This window comes from Canis aureus, chromosome 16, assembly GCF_053574225.1.
Source record: "Canis aureus isolate CA01 chromosome 16, VMU_Caureus_v.1.0, whole genome shotgun sequence".
NCBI lineage: Eukaryota > Metazoa > Chordata > Mammalia > Carnivora > Canidae > Canis > Canis aureus.
This window is the reverse complement of record NC_135626.1, coordinates 63,889,121-63,907,984: the sequence shown is the minus strand read 5'-3', so window position 1 is coordinate 63,907,984 and position 18,864 is coordinate 63,889,121. Positions and strand designations below refer to the sequence as shown.

The 18,864-nt window shown below is 65.9% G+C and overlaps 3 long non-coding RNA genes across 3 annotated transcripts; all 3 read left to right on the top strand.

The window, feature by feature from the left end:
* Positions 1 to 281: 281 nt before the first annotated feature.
* On the top strand, positions 282 to 4,432 carry LOC144287251 (uncharacterized). The gene is made up of 4 exons (XR_013355102.1): positions 282 to 1,770; positions 2,230 to 2,460; positions 2,610 to 4,089; positions 4,272 to 4,432. It is a non-coding gene; the product is annotated as an uncharacterized LOC144287251 (long non-coding RNA).
* Positions 4,433 to 6,558: 2,126 nt separating this feature from the next.
* On the top strand, positions 6,559 to 10,991 carry LOC144285420 (uncharacterized). Its single transcript, XR_013353693.1, has 3 exons — positions 6,559 to 7,605; positions 7,683 to 7,810; positions 9,519 to 10,991. It is a non-coding gene; the product is annotated as an uncharacterized LOC144285420 (long non-coding RNA).
* A 57-nt stretch (positions 10,992 to 11,048) lies between these two features.
* Positions 11,049 to 13,895, top strand: LOC144287248 (uncharacterized). The gene is made up of 2 exons (XR_013355101.1): positions 11,049 to 12,013; positions 12,388 to 13,895. It is a non-coding gene; the product is annotated as an uncharacterized LOC144287248 (long non-coding RNA).
* Positions 13,896 to 18,864: the final 4,969 nt, after the last annotated feature.

Genomic DNA, 18,864 nt, shown 5'->3' with positions numbered 1-18,864 from the left:
GAGCGCACCGTGGGCTCTGAGCACCCGCCCCTCGCTCCTGAGCCTCCCGAGCTCGCTGCCCCAGGTCATGAGTGTCGCTGGGCCACAGGTCCTGAGCATCCCAAGGGTCGCTGGGCCCAGATCCCAAGCACCACTGGGACCCCAGGTCCTGAGCCTCCCGAGTGTCACTGGCCCCAGGTCATGAGCATCCCAAGGGTCGCTGCCCCAGGTCATGAGTGTCGCTGGGCCACAGGTCCTGAGCATCCCAAGGGTCGCTGGGCCCAGATCCCAAGCACCACTGGGACCCCAGGTCCTGAGCCTCTCGAGTGTCACTGGCCCCAGGTCATGAGCATCCCAAGGGTCGCTGCCCCAGGTCATGAGTGTCACTGGGCCCCAGGTCCTGAGCATCCCGAGGGTCGCTGCCCCAGGTCATGAGTGTCGCTGGGCCCCAGGTCATGAGTGTCGCTGGGCCACAGGTCCTGAGCATCCCAAGGGTCGCTGGGCCCAGATCCCAAGCATCACTGGGACCCCAGGTCCTGAGCCTCCCGAGTGTCACTGGCCCCAGGTCGTGAGCATCCCAAGGGTCGCTGCCCCAGGTCATGAGTGTCACTGGGCCACAGGTCCTGAGCATCCCAAGGGTCGCTGCCCCAGGTCATGAGTGTCGCTGGGTCCCAGGTCATGAGCATTCCAAGGGTCGCTGCCCCAGGTCATGAGTGTCGCTGGGCCACAGGTCCTGAGCATCCCAACGGTCGCTGGGCCCAGATCCCAAGCATCACTGGGACCCCAGGTCCTGAGCCTCCCGAGCGTCACTGGCCCCAGGTCGTGAGCATTGCTGCCCCAGGTCGTGAGCATCGCTGCTGACCTCTGCTTGCTCGTCCCTGCAGTTTGGTCTCCTACCTGCTTCACTAACTTCTTGCTTGATTCTTCCTGGGGACCCTCTCGCACACTGTAGGATTTTAGCAGCATCCTGGCCCCTAGACTCTAGATGTCACTACCCCAGCCCCACCACCTCACAGGTTTGGCAACCCATACCATCTCCAGATATTGCCAAATGCCCCCTGCGTGCAAAACCTCCCACGGAGACCCTTGTTCTAGAAGGACCTCGCATGGTAAGTTGGTGAGCATAGTGTGCTGAGCATGCCTTCCTTCACCAGCGAGTCACTGGGGCCACCATGGGCCTAACATCCAGCGGGGGAGACAGGAGGAGCACAGGCGGCCCCAGCCCCTGGGGGAAGGTGTCCTCCTGGGGCTTGGGGCCGACACCGGGGCCGGGGCTGGGCCTGGCTGGAGGGTGGATGGCAGTCTCTCAGGTGTGCCATCCCACCTGCTCCTCATCCTGGAAGGGCCAAGGGGCTCTACCGGCAGAATGAGGGGCCATAGCGCTCTGTGTAGCCACCTCTGTGCTCACAAAAGCAGGCTTTCCTGCTGCCTAAAGCTCTCTGGTGTGGAGCTGAGCTCCGGAGCCCCGAACAGCATCAGGTGGTGGAGAACACTGACCTATCGTCGCATTTCTTCTCCAGCCGGGACACGTTTCAGGAGGAATGTCAAGTGACTGTGGGGAGGGGAGTGACCTCTTCCGCCTGTTGCTTTGCACATTGCACTCTTTGGTCAGAGAGTTAGAAATGTCACTGGTTGTAGGGATGGAATTGTCACCTCTGGTGAGGTCTCATCTGCAGGCGCCCACACAGCTGGAACTGAGAGCGGCCTGGTGAACCCGCAGGGCGGGCGGGGGCCCCGACCCCTTGAACGTGCTGACAGCCGAGGGATCCATTTGGAGAAGCCCTGGACTGGGTAGGTTCCGCCCCCCCGGGGTCCAGCCCAGTCGTGGAAGGGATGTCGCCCTGTGGCCCAGGGGCAGCTTGGAGGCTGAGGACTCCTGTACCCCTCCCCACAGCCGCTTTGCAGTGCCTGCCCCTTCCCTGCAGGTCCCCGGGTGCAGAAGTGCTATGAGAAGTGGGTGAAGTGAAACCACCACCCAGGGCCCCGGGGAGAGGAACCTGCAACCACCTCCTACCCACAGCCGTGTCCACGCGGCTCTGCAGCAACTCACACCCGAGTGCTGCCTGTGGTAAAGAGGCTGCCCCTTAAGGTCGTCGGGATCTGGGGAAGAGCAGGGGCTGCTCTAGGACCCCGTCATGTCACAAATGCCAAGACCGAGTGCTACCGGCCGGAGCGATGATTCACAAGGTTTCAGAAGCCCCTGGTGACCACGGGGCCAATGGGCAGAGGCCATCTCTGGTTCCGTCCTAGGTTCAAGCCCCCGCGACCTGGAGGACTGCCAAGCACCTGTGCCCAGGTCCGCTTCCCTAAAACTGGGCCACTGCAGCGGTGCATGCAGGACGCGCAGCTGTCAAGAGCCACAGAACTCATACAGGACTGGACAGTCACAGCCTCCCGTTGGAAGACTGCTGCATGAGCTCACCGATTGAGCAGCCGCGCAGCCAACGCGGTCTACTTGGTTTTTCTCATGAGCCTAAAACAGTAAGTCCACTCATTAAAAACAAGGGCTGAGGGACCCATTCTCACCTGGTGGTGTTCTTGGACGAGTCCAGCAGGATCCTGGGCAGGGCCTGGCCTTGCTGCTGTCAGACCTAAGGCGCTGTGACAGGCCCTCCCTCCTGGGGACACAGGTACCTCTGGATTCCTGAAGGTCTCTGAAGCAGGAATTTCCAGATTTCCCTCCTCCTGATGAGCCACCAGCCAGCCATGGGGTGAGGCCACAGCAGCAGAACAGGTTCCTAGGCCTTTGCCCAGCTCCTGGGGAGGTCTGTGCTTCAGCGAAGCTCAAGGCCTGCTGGGCACCTGTGTGCCTGGCACAGTGGGGCTGCTGACCCTCCTGACCCGGCAGTGAAATGTCCCCATAAATGGGTCCTCGGTGCCTGTGGTGTCAGGCTCTGAGGGGGCTTGTTAGGTTTGGGCCTGGGGTGGGCATGGCTGTCTGAGGCTGCCCAGTGACCAGCTGCCACACGCCACCTGCTAGGGCCTGGTCAGGGGCAAAGCAACCCCCATGGGATCGATTTTGAACCAGAAGTGTCCTTGCCAGCAGGCATGTGGGGTCTTCCTGGCAGTAAGGGCATCTTGGAATGTGCCCATCCTCAGATGGCTGGGGTCACGTCCCAGTGAGCATTTCTCCAGTTAAAACCAGCAGGAGGCCACAGCGGTACTGCCCCCCACGCACAGCTGGAAGGAGCTGGGCATCCCGGCATCCGGAGCAACACTTGGGGACTTCCCACACGCACTGTCCTCCAACAGCAGAGGGGGTGCGGAAGGTGCAGGACCCGGACCTGCTGGAGTCACAAAGACGAGGAGGGACTTTGCGGAGGGACACTGCCTGCCCCCCGCCCCCCCCCAGGTGACAGCAGCCAAGGGGCCAGGTGCCTTCCACGGGCTCCGTCATGGGAGCAGCGGTGCCAGCAGCCCCAGCACAACTCAGCAGGTGGACACTGTGGGGAGGGCAGGATGCTCGCCCAGGGGGCCACCCGCCCCACCCCATGGTCCACGCCGGAGAGTGTGGGGAGGGACAAGGCTGTGGCCCAAGGTCAGGCCAGCATCAAGCTTCACTGGTCACGTGTCTTCATCAAAAAACGTCTACCAGGTGCCACCTGGGCTCGTTTGTACGATGCGTTCCCGGGCTGCAGCCCCTGCGCAGGGCGGGCCTCGGGAGGCAGACCCACGGCACCGGGCAGCGGCCGTCAGGGCACCCGCATGTCCTGGGACGGGCGCAGGACACGGCCCCGCCCGCTCGGGGTCACACGGGCCGTGGGGCCAGGTCTGTTTCGGTTGAGTCTGGGTGACTAGGAAAGTGGCTGGTGCCTCGATTCTCAGGGCAACCTCAGCTTCGAGCCTCATCCCTGGTGGGTGACCGAAGCCTGGCCCCGCAGGCCCGACTCAGGCCGCGTGGGGCCTGTCTCCCCAGCGTGCTCCCCGAGGACGAGCCCGCGTAGGCGCTTTTATTCCCTGCCCAGGCCTAAGGTTATCGGGCATGCATTGGCGGTCGCTCCTGTCATCTGAACCTGCTCACCCAAGAGTCAGCCGCCCCCGGAACCAGACACTCCCGGAAAATGTCAGGACCCGGCCCATCCCCCTCCGCGCCTTGCCCCCTGTCACCCGGTAAGAAGTGCAGGCGCCCCTGCCCGGGGAGGCTCCCGCGTGGGCCCATGCCTTCCCGCTCGGCGCCCTGGCCTCGGAGTCACTGCTGTCACACTGCTTCCCCTCCGAGGTCATTTTTGCTGACCTTCTCATAGGGACGTAATTACTGTAATTGTGGTCAAATGCTTGTGATTTATGTTTAGCAACTGCGGCAGCCACATGTAATTAGACGTGAACCGAGCGAGCCAGCTCCACCCGGTAACCGGCACCTGAACGCCTCCCTACCCTAACTTCCCGTTGGGGGGGGGGGCGTGGGCGGCCGTTAGGAACCGAGGGGCTCCCCACCCTGGCCCCCGGGGCCAAGCTCGAGTCCAGGCTGACCCGGGCTGTGTGGTGGCGGGGGTGCGCGCCCTGGGCCGGCCCCATGTGATCGTCCCCGCACCCCCACCGCTGGGGGTGACAGCAGCCACTCTGGGCCGTCAGACCTTGGCAGCACCTCAGTCTGCTGGCCCTGAGCAGACCATGGGCCCCTGCGGGCGTCCCACAGCCGTCGCGCGAGTGGGAAGGCCCCGCGGGCACATTCCCTCAGGGCGGCACCACACGGGGCAGGAGGGCCCCCTGACCGCCACAGGGTGGCCTCAGGAGGGACCATGTGTGAGACACGATGTCACGAGGACCTGACATCCCCGGGGACGCTCCCACCTAAGTGGCTGGCGGATGTGTGCCTCGGCTAGACCCGGGAGTGACGGGGTAGAGCCAGGCCGGGCCGGGTGGCCCCCAGGCGGCCCTGGAGCCGGGGGCCAGGAGGAGGGGAGGGGGCCAGCCGTGCACAGGGGGCACGGAGGAGGGGGAGGTGTCCAGCCAGCAGGGACCTGGGCACAGTCACCGGCCTCTGCTCCCGGCTCTGCCCGACGGAGGGGGTGGAGGGGTGGGAGGGGGTGGGAGGGACCCCGTGCACCTGCTGTGTGCCAGCCCCGCCACGCCCTCCCAGCCCTGCGTGGGCAGCCCCACCCTCCTCGGAGCCAGATCCTGGGGAGGAGGAGGGGCAGCCCTGGGCTCCGGGCTGGGCTCCGACCATGGGGCACGCCGGTCAGCACGCACACAGCTGTCTCAGCCGAGGCCTCGCACCCCCAGCGCGGGCAGGGCTGCGGTTGGCCGTCTGTGCACTTGCAGGCTCCACGGTGTCACCAGCCAGAGCGCAGGGCCCTGCCGCCCGGGGCGGGGGGGGGCGCCTCACCCCAGACCCAGCTTAGAGGCAGCAAGGCCCCATTCAGCCTCCGCATCCTCACCCTGCACCTGCTTGTAGGACATGGTCCCGTGTGCTCCGAGTGGATACTCCCAGATGCTCCCTCTAGGTGCTCCCTGGGCCCCCAGGTGGTGCTCCCCGGGCCCCCAGGACGTGCTCTCCGTGCCCCCAGCAGGTGCTCCCCGGGCCCCAGTACATCCTCCCTGTGGCCCCAGCAGGTGCTCCCCGTGCCCCCAGGACGTGCTCCGCATCCCCTCAAGCACATCCTCCCTGTGCCCCCAGCAGATGCTCCTCGTGCCCCCAGCAGGTGCTCCCCATGCCCCAGTACATGCTTCCCGTGCCCCAATACATGCTCCCTGTGCCCCCAGCAGGTGCTCCTCGTGGGCTGCTCCCAGCTCAGGCACCTGCTTGGACCAACCACCGGGTTCAGGGCAGGGAGGTATCCGATGCACACACTGTCCTGTGTCCCAGCGTGTGTGTGGAAAGTCTTGACTGCGTGCCTCCCGCCGTCCACCCGGCTCTGCAGACCCCCCGACTCAGCAGCTGGTGGTGTGGTGCGCCTTCCCGCGTTCCGCGTGCCCATATCTGTACATTGTCTTTTGTTAAATAATTTTTCGAAAGATTGTTTTGGAGAGAGAGCACACACAAGTCAGGGAGGGTGGGCAGAGGGAGAGAATCAGACCCCACGCGGGGCTCAGTGCCGCGACCCTGAGACCGTGACCTGAGCGGAAATCAAGATTTGGCCACGTAACCAAGGGAGCCACCCAGCGCCCACATGCAGACCTCTCCCACCCGACCGTGGGAAGTTGCCAAGGTCGTGAGCCTTTGGCCCTACACACCCGAGGGGCCACCAGCTGCCAGGACCGCGCTCACCGTGAGACACCGTCGTGGGGCCTCACAGGGACATGGTGTCCCTCAGCTCGCTGGCCGGAGTCTGCTTTCCTCCGCTGCCCCCAAACCATGCAGAGTGGGGAACAGGGCCCACGGGGGCCGCCCTGGTGGTGCCCAGACCACCCCCCAGGCAGGTGGGCCTGGAGGGCACTGAGCTGGCCGCCCACTTGCATTTCCAGCAGCGTCCCCGCCGCGCGGCCGTGGGAGGATGCTGTCCGGCCCGTCTGCGCCCACACACCGCGGCCTGCAAGCGCATGAGGTGTGAAAGCCTTTCCCTGCCCCGACAGGAGAGAAGGGTCCTGCTGTGGCCCTGGGGACTGTGCGGCCAGGCCCTCCCACGCTGTCCCCTCGCAGGCCCCTCGGCCCCGGAGAGCTGCGCATGCCAGGGACGGGGCGGGAGATGGGCGGACGGGGCACAGTGTGGGCGCTGCCCCGGAACTGCCCGGCTGGGAGCCCCAGGGACAGGTCCTCCCGGGTCAGTGCTGAGCCACGCCTCGGTGACTCAGCCCAGGTGTGCAGGCGGGGACACCTGCAGGAAACCCCGTTCGGGGCCAGGCAGGTGTGGCCTGCTTCACTCCAGTACAGTCGGCCTGCCTCCCACACACGGCTCTGGAGGCAGGCCACAGTGGGCCAGGTGGCTCCGGGCTGCCGCCTGCTGGTGGGCTGAGACAGGCCCAGGCTACTGTCCCTCGCGGTGGGGGCTCCATACGGACGGGCAGTGCCACCCAGAAGCAGGTAAAGCCGGCTCTGGACGGCAGGTGTCCTCCTGTCGCCTCATGGGGTCTGCAGGCCATCCGGACATGACGGCCGTCCTCACCTTCCCTGGGCCTGAGGTTCACGGGCTGGACAGGGAAGGACGCCCAGAGCCCCACACGGGATGGATGAAGAGTGGGGGCCCTGGGGGGCTGGGGAGGGTGCAGCGGGTGATCACGTGGGCTTGGGAAACCACAGAGACAGTGGTGAGGGTCCCCTGGGGCGGGGCGGGTGCTGGGACCTGTGCCGGCGAACGTGGGGGAGGGTCAGGGCATAGGGGTAGCTTCCAGACCTTCGCACCCAAGGTCGCAAACGCCATCGGCAAGGTCAACCAGGTGGCTTGGTTTCTTCAGACTCATTCTTCTGGGTTGAGATGTCATCGTGTGATTTGTGCACGATGACCTAGGAGGCCTTTATTCAAGAGCCCCTAGCGGTGCGCTCTGGGAGCAGGGCCAGCGTGACGAGGGTGACGCTGGGGAGGAGTCCTGACCCTCACACAGCTCCCACCCCGCAGAGCACCCCATCCCTGCACCGCCTGGGGGCCACATGGCACCTCAGCGGCAGCCAGCCTACAGGACGACGTTCAGGACCCTAACCCTACTGCCCCTCTGCTTCTAGACCTGTGACCAGAAGCCTCGGGCCTGAAGGTGGGTGCCGAGTGTGACCCATGAGGAAGTGGGCTCTGTTCCTCAAGAGCTACTCGAGTTTTCTACTTTATATGCAGAAATGTGTGGGGATGGATGTGGAGGCTGTGGGAGAAGAGCGGCAGGAAGCTAACGCTGGACCAGGCAGACCCAAGACAGCCGACGTGGGCTCATCAAGCAGCCATCCATGTTCAGGTCGCAACCTGGGGTGAGGGTCAGCGTCAGGGTCAGGGTCGGGGTCAGGGTTAGGGTCAGCGTCGGGGTCAGGGTCTGGGTTAGGGTCAGGGTCAGGATCAGGGTTGGGGTCAGCATTGGGGTTGGGGTCAGGGTTAGGGTCAGCGTCGGGGTCAGGGTCTGAGAGGGTCAGGGTCTGCGTCGGCATCGGCATCAGCATTGGTGTTGGCGTCAGGGTCAGGGTCAGGATCGGGGTCAGGGTCGGGGTCAGGGTTAGGGTCAGGGTCAGGATCGGGTCGGGGTCGGAGTCAGGGTCAGGGTCAGCGTCAGGGTCAGGGTCGGGGTCAGTGTCGGGGTCAGGGTTAAGGTCAGCATCGGGGTCAGGGTCGGGGTCAGCTCTGAGAGCCTGGGTGGCTGAAACATGGACTGGAAGGTGGCCCACAGTGAGCGGGTTAGAAATGTCCAATGTAGAAAAGGGATTCAAAGGGTTGGGGATATGGAGGTGACTCTGCCATTTAAGGCCGTTCACCTACATGGAGAGGATCCAACAGAGGCCCCTCCCACTGAGACAGTGGGGATCCCGGCACCCCTGAAGAGCCCTGAGGCCCCTCCCTAGAAGGGACCATGTAACTCAACTGGAAAACTGAAACTCAGTGGAGTGCTGAGGTCCCAGGGTGGCAGAGGCCCAGTGGGGGCACCCACCTGCCGAAAGGAGGGGGTGTGGTCGCACGGGTGGATGCGGGCGGAGCCACGTCAGAATCCTCTGACTCACAGGCCTGGGGGGCCCCGGGGTGGGTCGCTTGGCGGCGCCCTGCTGCTCGGGAACCCCAGGAAGCACGGGGACTCTCACTTGACCTGCACCCGCAGGGATGTTCGAGGTCAAGGGAGGAAAAGTCTGGCCCGAATCATAGAAACGGGCTCACAGCCCCTCCACCGGCTCCCAGACCTGAGCGCGTCATGGACCCAGAACACCTTGAAGCAGGGGGGTGGGGGGGTGGGCAGTGTCCCCTGGGGAGGCCGCAACAACTGCTGAGAACACACCGGTCCATCTCTGTCCCCGGCTTCCCCAGAGGCTCCTGTGGGCTTTCCCGGGGTAACCGTGCCCCCGGGAGAAGGTGTGATCGCAGCCTCCGGGGAGCACCCGTTACTGGTTTTGCACAGACGCTGAGTCCAAGGGACCCAAACCTTGGTGGTGGCCCGTCAGGGCAAGGACCCGTGGGGGCCCTTGCCTTCGTCTCCACAGGTCCCGCGGGGCCCGGACCCATCCTGTCTCCCTCCCGAGTTCCAGAACGCTTGGTGAGGGTGGACACAGGCTCAGCTGGCAGACCCCACGGCGCCAGGGCTGCGGGGGAGGGGAGCTCCCTGGGCAGCGAGGCCCAGCGCGGAGGCCCGAACCGCCCGCCTGGGAAAGCGGCAGGCGCGAGGCGGCGGGATCAGCTCCCCTGGATGGCGCCCGGTGGGGCTCCCGCCACCTCCCGTCGGGCTCGCCTGCTTGGCCGGGGCGGCTGGGCCGTGGAGAGTGGCTGCGGGCCACGTTGCGGTCACCAGGGGCTCCAGCGGCCCTGCGGCGACGTCCCTGCTGGAGTGGCCCCTGGAGCACAGCCTCTGGCCCAGAGGAGGCCTGCTTCTGCGCCCGCCTGCTGGGCCCCACGGCCAGGCCATGCGGCCTCGGGGCGACGCCGACGCTCCCCCCGGCCTCAGACTTCGTCTCTCGGGGACCTTGACCTCCAGCCCTCCCACAGGATTGCACGCTTGTCCGTCACATGGACGACGGTGCTCGTGGCTCCTCGAGACCTACTGGCAAGACATCTGCGGTCAGAGGCAGGAGTCAATCCAACAGTAACTCAGAGGCTTCCGTCCTCGGCAACATTTCTGGGCCCCATGGCGTGGGGAGTGCGGAGCCAGGTCTTCGGGGGTGAGCGCTTAGCTGGACGTCCCGCAACCCAGGAAGAGGCCGCCACCTAATGGGTCTCTCCGGGTCTCTCCGACTGCTGGAGACGACCGTTCCTCCCCAGAGCGTAGTACTTCGGCCACTTTACCGAACGACCTAAAGGGCTGGGGTTTGAGTGGGGTGAGTGGGGCCCAGGACAGGAGGAGGCGCTAGGACGGGTGCGGGCTGCGGTGTGAGCTGCGCTATCTCGTGGGCCATGTGGTGCCTGGAGCGCCAGAGCCAGACGGAGATGCAGTGTCCTCCACAACCCCCAGCGCGTTCTCTGTGTGGTGTTTGAGGACGACCATCCCTACTTCGATCCTCCTGTTCCCACCTGTACATGGACTTGAGGAAGTCACGGTGAGGACCACGTGGGGCGCGGGGGGCCCTGGCCTGGCCTTGTCCCCCATAAGCGGCCGTGGCAGCCACAGGTGCTCAGAGTGGGGGAGATGCCTGTGGGCGTCACCCTCCTCCCGCCCCCTTGACCTGAGCAGCCACCTGCCTGCCAGCCTCGGAATGTCATTGAGAAAGTGACGTGGGAACGCCCAGAGAGCCTGTGAAAACATTGTCAGTCAAATTCCTTGAACAGGAGAGTGAGTACACTTGCTGGGAGAAAGTCAATTGTGCCAGAGGAACTGAGGGAAGAAAGAGTGGTTTCCCTTCACTCTACGGCTGCCGTGCAAGGATGCATCTCCCCATTCTCCCACTGGGTTGCAGGTGCATGTGTGTGTGAGCGTTTGAGTGTCTGAGTGTGTGCACGTGTGTATGTGCATGAGCATTGTGTGTGTGCACAAATGGACGTGTGTGTGTGCATATGCACGTGAGCATTGTGTTTACGTGTGAGTATGCATGTGTGCATGTGTGTATGTACATCAGCATTGTGTGTGTGCATGAATGCACGTGTGCATGCGTGTGTGCACGTGCGTATGCACATGAGCATTGTGTTTATGTGTGTGCATGTCTATGCATGTGAGCATTGTGTGTGTGAATGTACACGATTGGACATGTGTGTGAGTGTGCAAAATGTGTGCATGTGCATGTATGTGTATGCATGTGTGTGTGCATGTGAGCATTGTGTGTGTGCGTGAGCGTGCATGACTGCACGTGCGTGCAGGTGAGCACTGTGCGTGGTGCACATTGAGCACGAGCGTGTGCATGGAGTTCTCCGTGGACCCAGGCCCCCAGTCAGGGCACGCACAACACAAGTCTGCAGGTGCCTGCAGGGCCCTCTAGGCCGACGCTGGTGCCTGTGAGGCAGGATCTGGATTTCAAACCCACTTTTTCAGACAACACGGGGTGGGGGTTGGGGTGGGGATGGGGGTCGGGGTGGGGGCCGGGGGTCCACTTTGCTTCCGCGGCCCGCTTGTCGGCTAGGGTGCAGCGCCCCGAGGCGCCAGCACGGGGGGCGCGGAGGAGAAGGGGGCGAGGTCCTGCTGTCGCCAGGAAGCCCTTTTGTGGGCATCTTTGAATTCCGTCTGTTCTCACTCCTTTCAGGTCCAGCTGAGGGCGGCGAGCGGCTGCCATCTCCCTGGGTGACCAGCTCTGAATGTCCACAGTCTCCCGGCCTGGTAACCGCCCAGCCTGCCCACCCACGGTCCTTCCTGACCCTGGTGAGGGCTCAGGCCCCCAGAGTGCCGCCGCCGTGCGCAGGGCGCAGGCAGGGATGGGAGCGGCTCCGGGGCGGGCAGGACCTGCCAGGCACCCCCTCCTCCCCCTGCGGAGGCTCCCCTCCGTCCCGCGCACCCCACGAGGCAGGCTGCACTGCCATCCCCAGCCGGTGGTCAGGGAGGCCCTGGCGGGCTGGGGCAGGGGCGCCAGGGAGCATGGGGCCCAGGCGTCTTGCTCGTCTTGGGCCCCGGGACGCCCTATGACACCTGCACGTGGTCGGCGTCCAGCAGGGCGTTAGCTGGGGCGGACAGCTCCGTGGGAGTCCCGGGGGGTGTGCCGTCCCCGTGGCCGCTGGGCATGTGCCCCTCACAGCGCGTGCCGGCCACGTCCCGCAGGTCACCTGTCCGGGAGAGTCGCCTCCAGCCCCTGTGGGTTCCCAGACCGGAGGGGGAGCCACTGTCCTGGCCGCAGATACCCGCAAGCCAGGGCTGGGAGGCGGGATGGGGGACGGGCCTTCGGGGCCCCGCTCGTGTCCCAGGGCCCGGGTGTGAGTCAGCACCCACGGTAGTCGTTCAGGAGGGAGACGCGGCACAGCCACCACGGGCCATTTCCAGCACCTTCCGAGGAAAAGCCTTCTCGGGTCCTCACCGCGGGCAACGAGGCCCCGCCCCCCATCACCCAGACACACCCATGGATGAGGTCTGCAGGCATTCGGCTTTCTTTACTTAAAACCATGTGTTTCGGGATCCCTGGGTGGCGCAGCGGTTTGGCGCCTGCCTTTGGCCCAGGGCGCGATCCTGGAGACCCAGGATCGAATCCCACATCAGGCTCCCAGTGCATGGAGCCTGCTTCTCCCTCTGCCTGTGTCTCTGCCTCTCTCTCTCTCTCTGTGACTATCATAAATAAATAAAAATTAAAAAAAAAAATTTAAAAAAAAAAAAAAAAACCATGTGTTTCCTGTGCTTCCCAAAATGTCCAAGCAGGAAGCACAAAACCTCAAAAGGCAAAATTAACTGTCCCCCAGATGGCCCTGGGGGACCATGGGTCACCGCCTGTGTCGCCCACACTCCCAGGTCTTGGGTCTGGTCCTTGTTGTTTTAAATCTGAGCGAAGCCGACCTACCCTCACCCCGCCCGACCCCAGAAGGACCGAAGAGACGCTCTTCCAGGCGGGCTCGAGACCCGCGTCCAGGCCGCCTTCCGTGAGGAGCCAGCCGGGGCGTGAACACCTGCAGGGCCACGGGACACACACGAGCCGACGTGCGTGGAACGGGCGCCCAGGTGCCCAACGCTTACTCCTGGCTCAGGCAGATCCGATCCCAGGGAGCTGAGTTCAGGCAGCGGCGCCCTGGAGTTCCCACGCCCTGGGGCCCCCTCGCTGTCGCTCGCCCGCTCTGAGAACGGAGTCCTCCACGACCGTGCGGCACCAGGGCCTGGGCGGGGGCGGGCCTGGGCTCTGAGGAGCCTGCTCCAGGAGCGGCCAGTGTGGCCGGCGCACTCACCACGTCCGCGGGGGAACACGGCCGAGGGGGCCCCTGCCAGGGCCCGTGTCGGGACCTCCAGACGCCCGCAATCCCAGCCCAGCAGATGATGCGCCTGCCACGCTCTGCTCAGCCTTTCTCCAGTGCGTCGCCCAGGGAGGGACGGCGGATGACCGCCCCGCAGCCGGGCCTCGGCCACCCCGGGGTCTGTGCCCTCACCAGTGCCTCCGGCCACGGCCCTGGTGCTTCCGTCCCTGCGTCTCCCGAGGCAGCAGGAGGGCGGCCCGGTGACAGCTGCCCTGCTCGGTCAGTGACGCCCTCACTCGAGGACAGCGCTTCTAGGTCCAGATTCACAGATAACACGGGAGGAAATCCCCCAGCCACAGGAAGGAGCAGCGTGGTGACAGCTTCTGCGTGTCCTCCCCAGGCTGTGGGGCTGCCGTGACCCTGGGGGCCCCAGTCGTGCCTGGACCAGGACGTGCCTCGAGCAGCGCAGCCGGGCCCTTCGGGACGGAGACGGCCTTCGTCCCTGCCACTGTGCTCAGGGGCCACAGGCGCCCCAGGCAGGACGTGGAGCCTCATGACCCCCATGGTCACCGCAGGTGCCCGAGCCAGCAAACAGCCAGGGGAGCCGACCAGAGAGGCCAGGGTGCCCCTGCACCCCGGGTGTCAGGTGTTCTCCTCCCCGCCTGCAGGGGGCCCGGGCCCCTCCCTCCCCGCGGGGCCATGAGACAGTCACACGTCCGCCTCCCCCAAGCCCTGGCCACCGGTCCTTGCAGGGGCTCAGTGACCAGTGGTTGCAGGTTTCAGGTCTCCGGGCCGCCAGGGCTGAGACCGGGAACATTCTGGGTGCAGCTCGGGGAATGGGGTGAGCAGGTTCCCCTGGGCTGGACAGAGGAGGCCTGGGCCTTGGCCCTGCCACTGGCCCCACGGTCAGGCCTGCAGGGTGGAGACGGGGCCTTGTTCCCCTACAACACCCACAAGGCCACAGGCACCTCAACCACCTGCGCCCCAACAAATACATAAATCTTAGAAACATAAAATACTCATTATTTTGAGTGTTCGCTGTTAAGAAAAATTAAACTCGTTCCCACTTGCTCAGGGCTGCGTCCACTTTAATAGAAATACATTCACAAGTGTGGCCAAGCTCCTCACGGGAAGACGGCGGGGGAGCTCTGCCCACAGCGGGCGTCGCAGCACAGGCAAGTGCTGGTGACAATGGTGGTGGCCACGTGTGGGCGCAGGCTCGGGGGGGCCCCTCTGGGGAGCTGGCCAAGCTGCAGCTTCAGTCCGACAGCACTCGTTGTGGAGGGGACGGCGGGGCTGGGCGGGCCACCCGCGGGGTCCCCAGAGGGCGCGGTGTGAGCTTGGTCACTGCTGGGCCCTTAATGGGATCCCCGTGGGACGCATGTAATGATCAACTGACTGAGGGTGGTGGGCTGGGGGCCCCAGGCCGCCCTGAACCCCCAGGCTGGGCTCAGCACTGGCTCACGCGCGCACGGACTCTGCCGGCCGCAGGGAGTTGGCAGCGGACAGAGGACCGTGTCCCTGCCCCACGGACACGGCAACGTCGGGGGAGGCGGTGCTGGGGGCAGAGCAGCGGGGCTGGGTGGGGCGAACGCGGCAGGAGCCTGAGTCTCCTCAAGCTCCCCGTCCCGGAGGGAGGCGTCAGTGGAGCCAGGCCAGTGGCGCTGAGCGCAGGCCCGACCCGTGGGGCGTGCGGGACGCTGTGCGGGACGCTGTGCAGGACACTGTGCGGGACTCTGGGCGGGACTCTGGGTGGGACTCTGGGTGGGACACTGCGGGACACCCAGGGGCGCGGCCGTCCAGGGGCTCCTGGGTGGAGACAAGGGAGTCGGTTTGTCGCAGCAGCAGCCGTGGGCAGCGGGTCAGCGGGGGTGCAGGGCTCCCGGGCGTCCCGGGGCCGTGTGGGGAGGCGGGGGACACGTGGGTGGCAGGGGTCCGGGCCAGCTGCCACCTGCCCCACAGCAGCCACAGGCGCTCGGCTCTCCCTCCCCGTGGCGACATCCCCTCAGTCTCACCCGGGGAGCAGCGCCCAGGGCTGTCTCCGCGCAGCCCTGGGGGCCAGGTGACAGCCATGACCCTCGGTGGCGCGGCCCGAGGGCTGGACGCGGGGGGTGCGGACAGAGAGGCTCCCTACTGGGCCGAGAGGGAAGAGCATTGTGCGGGGCCGCTGAGGTCGTGCATGTCTGTGCGGAGCCCTCGTGGGGACAGCTGGCTCCACGGGGTCAGCGTGCGACCTCACGGGGGGGCGACCTAACAACTCCCTGCGCCGAGAAAGAACGGGACCCTGTCCACAGAGCCACGCGTGGGCCCCACGCAGGGGCAGCTCACGGCAAACCCAGCCCGGGCTGCGGGCGCCTCCCCACCCCCATTCCTCATTGCCTCTGCCCCGTGGCCTGTCACCCAGAGGTCAGGTCTCACTGGTTCCCCATGAACCGACGCGGTAAAATCTGTGACGCGGGTTCATTTCTGTTTGGACGAGTCATGGTTTTACTCCCTTGAAATGTGTCTTTTCATATTTTTCTGCGGCAGAGCAGCCCTCAAGGTTAAAAGTTGAGGAGACCCTGTGTGAAGGCCCGTCCTTGCCCTTGGGCGTCCTGGGGAACGTGGGTCCTCCAGTATTTAGGGGCGTCTGCCGGCCGTGGGCACAGGACGCACCACGTCCCCTTCGCCAGGAGCCGGAGGAGGGCTCTGGACGTATTCTGTTCGGGGGCCTCAGGGCACCTGGGGGGTGACACCCAGCTCATGCAGTGCAGGAGGGGGCCCGTGGGGAGGGGCAGGAAGAGGAGCCCCCCGGAGGCTGTGCCCCACAGCCCAGAGAGCTGGACTGGAGGAGGGTGAGGGCGGGCAGCAGCGGGTGCGCGGTAGGCACACTGCCTGGTAGGAGGGGTGCTGCGGGGGGCAGGTGGAGGCCCGCAGGTGGAGGCTGGGAGGCAGGGGCCCACAGGTGGAGGCTGGCAGGCTGAGGCCGGCAGGTGGGCGCCTGCAGGTGGAGGCTGGCAGGTGGAGGCTGGGAGGTGGGGGCCCACAGGCAGAGGCCCACAGGTGGAGGCTGGCTGGTGGGGGCCCGCAGGTGGAGGCCCACAGGTAAGAGCCCTCAGGTAGAGACCCGCAGGTGGAGGCTGGCAGGTGGAGGCCCACAGGAAGAGACCCACAGGTAAGAGCCCTCAGGTAGAGACCCGCAGGTGGAGGCTGGCAGGTGGAGGCCCACAGGAAGAGACCCACAGGTGGGGGCCCGCAGGTAGAGGCTCGCAGGTGGGGGCCCATAGGTGGGGGCCCACAGGCGGAGGCCCACAGGGAGAGGCCCACAGGTGGAGGCTCGCAGGTGGAGCTGGGAGGCCCTGGGGGTCCCCGCAGCAGGTGCGGGGAGCCACTGGCCGTTAGCCACTCGGAACCTGAGACCCCAGCCTGACTGGAAGAAGGCACGAGAGGCGGACGCTTGCACGGGCACAGGGGCTGAGATGCACCAGGGCCACTGGGCCAGGAGGCAGCAAAGCCAGAACCAGTCCCGGCGGGGCCTCACCCCACGTGCCCGGCTACCCTGTGACCACGTCTTCTCCCTCTGCCCACGTGGCCACAGAGAAAAGGACGTGGGGAGGACCTGATGGACCACACAGCCCCCCCGACCCCGTGAACGATGGGAGACCCCGGAGCTGAGGCAGGCGGAGGGCAAGGCCCTGCCCTGTCAGCGGGTCGGCAGCTTTCCACAGGCCTCGCGCGAAGGGCTACAGTCACCCCGAAACCTCTGGCTTCCCCGCCTCCCGGAGTTCTGCGAAAGTTCGGGAACCCTGTCTCCACAGATGGCACCTTCCTATGGAGACGCAGGAGGAAGACGCCTAACTGGCCTCTCCCGGCCGGTTGCCGGGCACCTCGGTGCTCAAGTACCCGCTGTGTACGCACCCCGGGGGCACCGGCCACCTGCTCGAGGTATCCAGAGCCTGGACGGCACACGGCTGGGATCACTCAGCCTCAGCTGTGGCAGGCGGAGGCCCTATTCGAAGCCTCCCCAACCTGGGCTGCCTTCCTCTCCCTCCTGCCCAGCCCTTACCACCCCGGTCCTGACCCTGGTTCCCGCCAGGCCCACCGCACACAGTTGTGGGCAGGCCTCCCCTGGCCCACGGTGTGCTGCGCACCTCAGGGACACCTGTGGGACCCTGCACCACTGCCCAGAGGGGCAGGTCAGTCAATGGCCCAGGGGCCAACCCCACAGGACAGGGCCAAGGGCGCGACCCCACTGACGCTTCTCCAGAGCCCCCAGCTGCCCACAGAGCACGCCGGTCCTGGCTCCCTTTCCTCCCCTGCCTCGCCGTCCCACTCCCAGGAACGAAATCCCTCACTGCAAAGGCCCGACTCAGGCTCGGGTCTCTGGGCCGCGAGGCCAAGACAAACACTGTGTGATCCTCGGATGCTTGCGTCAAATCCACTCCAAATGTTTGCTCAGCTGCTAATTGAATGCACCCTCTAATGGGAACCTCATTACTTCCTCCAGCCCGTCCAGGGAGCAGTCCAGACTCGGGCTTCGGGTTAACCGTGTTCGCCAGGCTTTCATGACACCCTAGTCCTAAAGCGCCCGGGGCTTGGGAAACACTCAGCGAGGGGGCCTCTCCTCCCTGTGCAGGGTTAGCCCGGGCCGGAGAGCACGACGTGTGGGCTAGCACCATGGCTTCTGCCCATCAGGCGCTCGTCAGGAGACACTCGTCATGTCCTGGGTGGGCAGGGGGCTGCGTGGGTGTTGGCTCTCGGCGTGGGCCACAGAGGGCTGCCCAGCCCCTCCTCCACAGGACGTGACTTCAGGTGTCTGGCCCACGGAGTCCAGCCCAGTTCCACCGGCCATCCTCCTGTGACAGCACTTGGCAAACCCTGGGCCCAGCAGGGGTGGGATCGGCCCAGAGAGGAGCTGAGCCGGGTCCGTGCCCCCCGATGGCTGAGAGCCCCTGGGGGAGAAGACAAAGGTGATGCTCCCAGGCCGCCCCATGGACACTGCTCCGGATTTCACACTCACCCACCGGCCCACCCCTGCCCGGGCTGTGGGGCTCAGCGACGGGCCTGGGGCTCCCTGCCCCCGTGCGCAGTGGCCGACCCGGTGGAGGGGATGAGAGAACGACTCAGAGTCGCTGCTGTGGCCACAGAAGCTCAGCGGGTCTGACTTCCAGGGACTGAGGCTGCTGCCGTGGAGTTGATGTGATCATGTCCCACCAGGTCTAGGTCCTGTAGGACCTTAAAATGTCACCTGGCCGCCCCCCCGGATGAGCTGTCAGGCCGGCCCAGTGAGGCCCCGGGTGCGAACAACGTGGAAGAGCCTGTACAGCCCTCGCCACGCTTGGGCTGGTGGCTGGCTGCTCCCGCGAACACGTCCCACGGCTGGGCCCTGGGCCGCCTGGCTGCCGCGTCCCGCAGGCTGAGCGCAGGCCTTCCATCCGGCTGGACACCTGGGGCTCCCGGCCACCCCCGCCGCCCTCGGGGCAGGCTCCCTGCGAGCTGTGGCCCAGCGCCCGGGCCTCTCCGCGTCTGTCCCCACGGCAGCGCCTCGCGGGGCTGCCGGGCTGTGTCCACATGTGAACCGGCACCAGGCCTAGGAACGCAGCCAGCACCGGCTCGTCGGCACACGCGGCGGCTGCGTGGAGGGGTCACCCGGAGAGCCAGCTTCCCTCGGCCCAGCTCCAGTGCCCCCAGTGCCCCCCGGTCCCCGGACTTGGGGCTCACGCAGCCTCTGCTCGGCCTTCCTCCAGTGCCACTTGGCGCTCGGCATGTTTGCAAAAGGCAGGCGACAGCCAACTGTTATCAGGGAAAAGGCGGTGAAAAGCAAATTTCTGGCAGCAAGACGCGAACAGGAAGCGAGGCAGGGCAGCCAAGGCCCGTTCTGACCCCGCGGGCGTGGGGGCGCAGGCACCGCGTGGGCCCCTCGCCTCTTGCTCCTGCCGCTTGCGAGGAGGTGCGGGGCCCCAAGGCTGCAGGGGCGCTGGCGGCTCAGGGTGCTCAGCTGGCGGAGAGCAAACTGCGTCCAACCGGCCGAGCTGGGGAGCACCGGGGCCGGCAGTGACCCCCC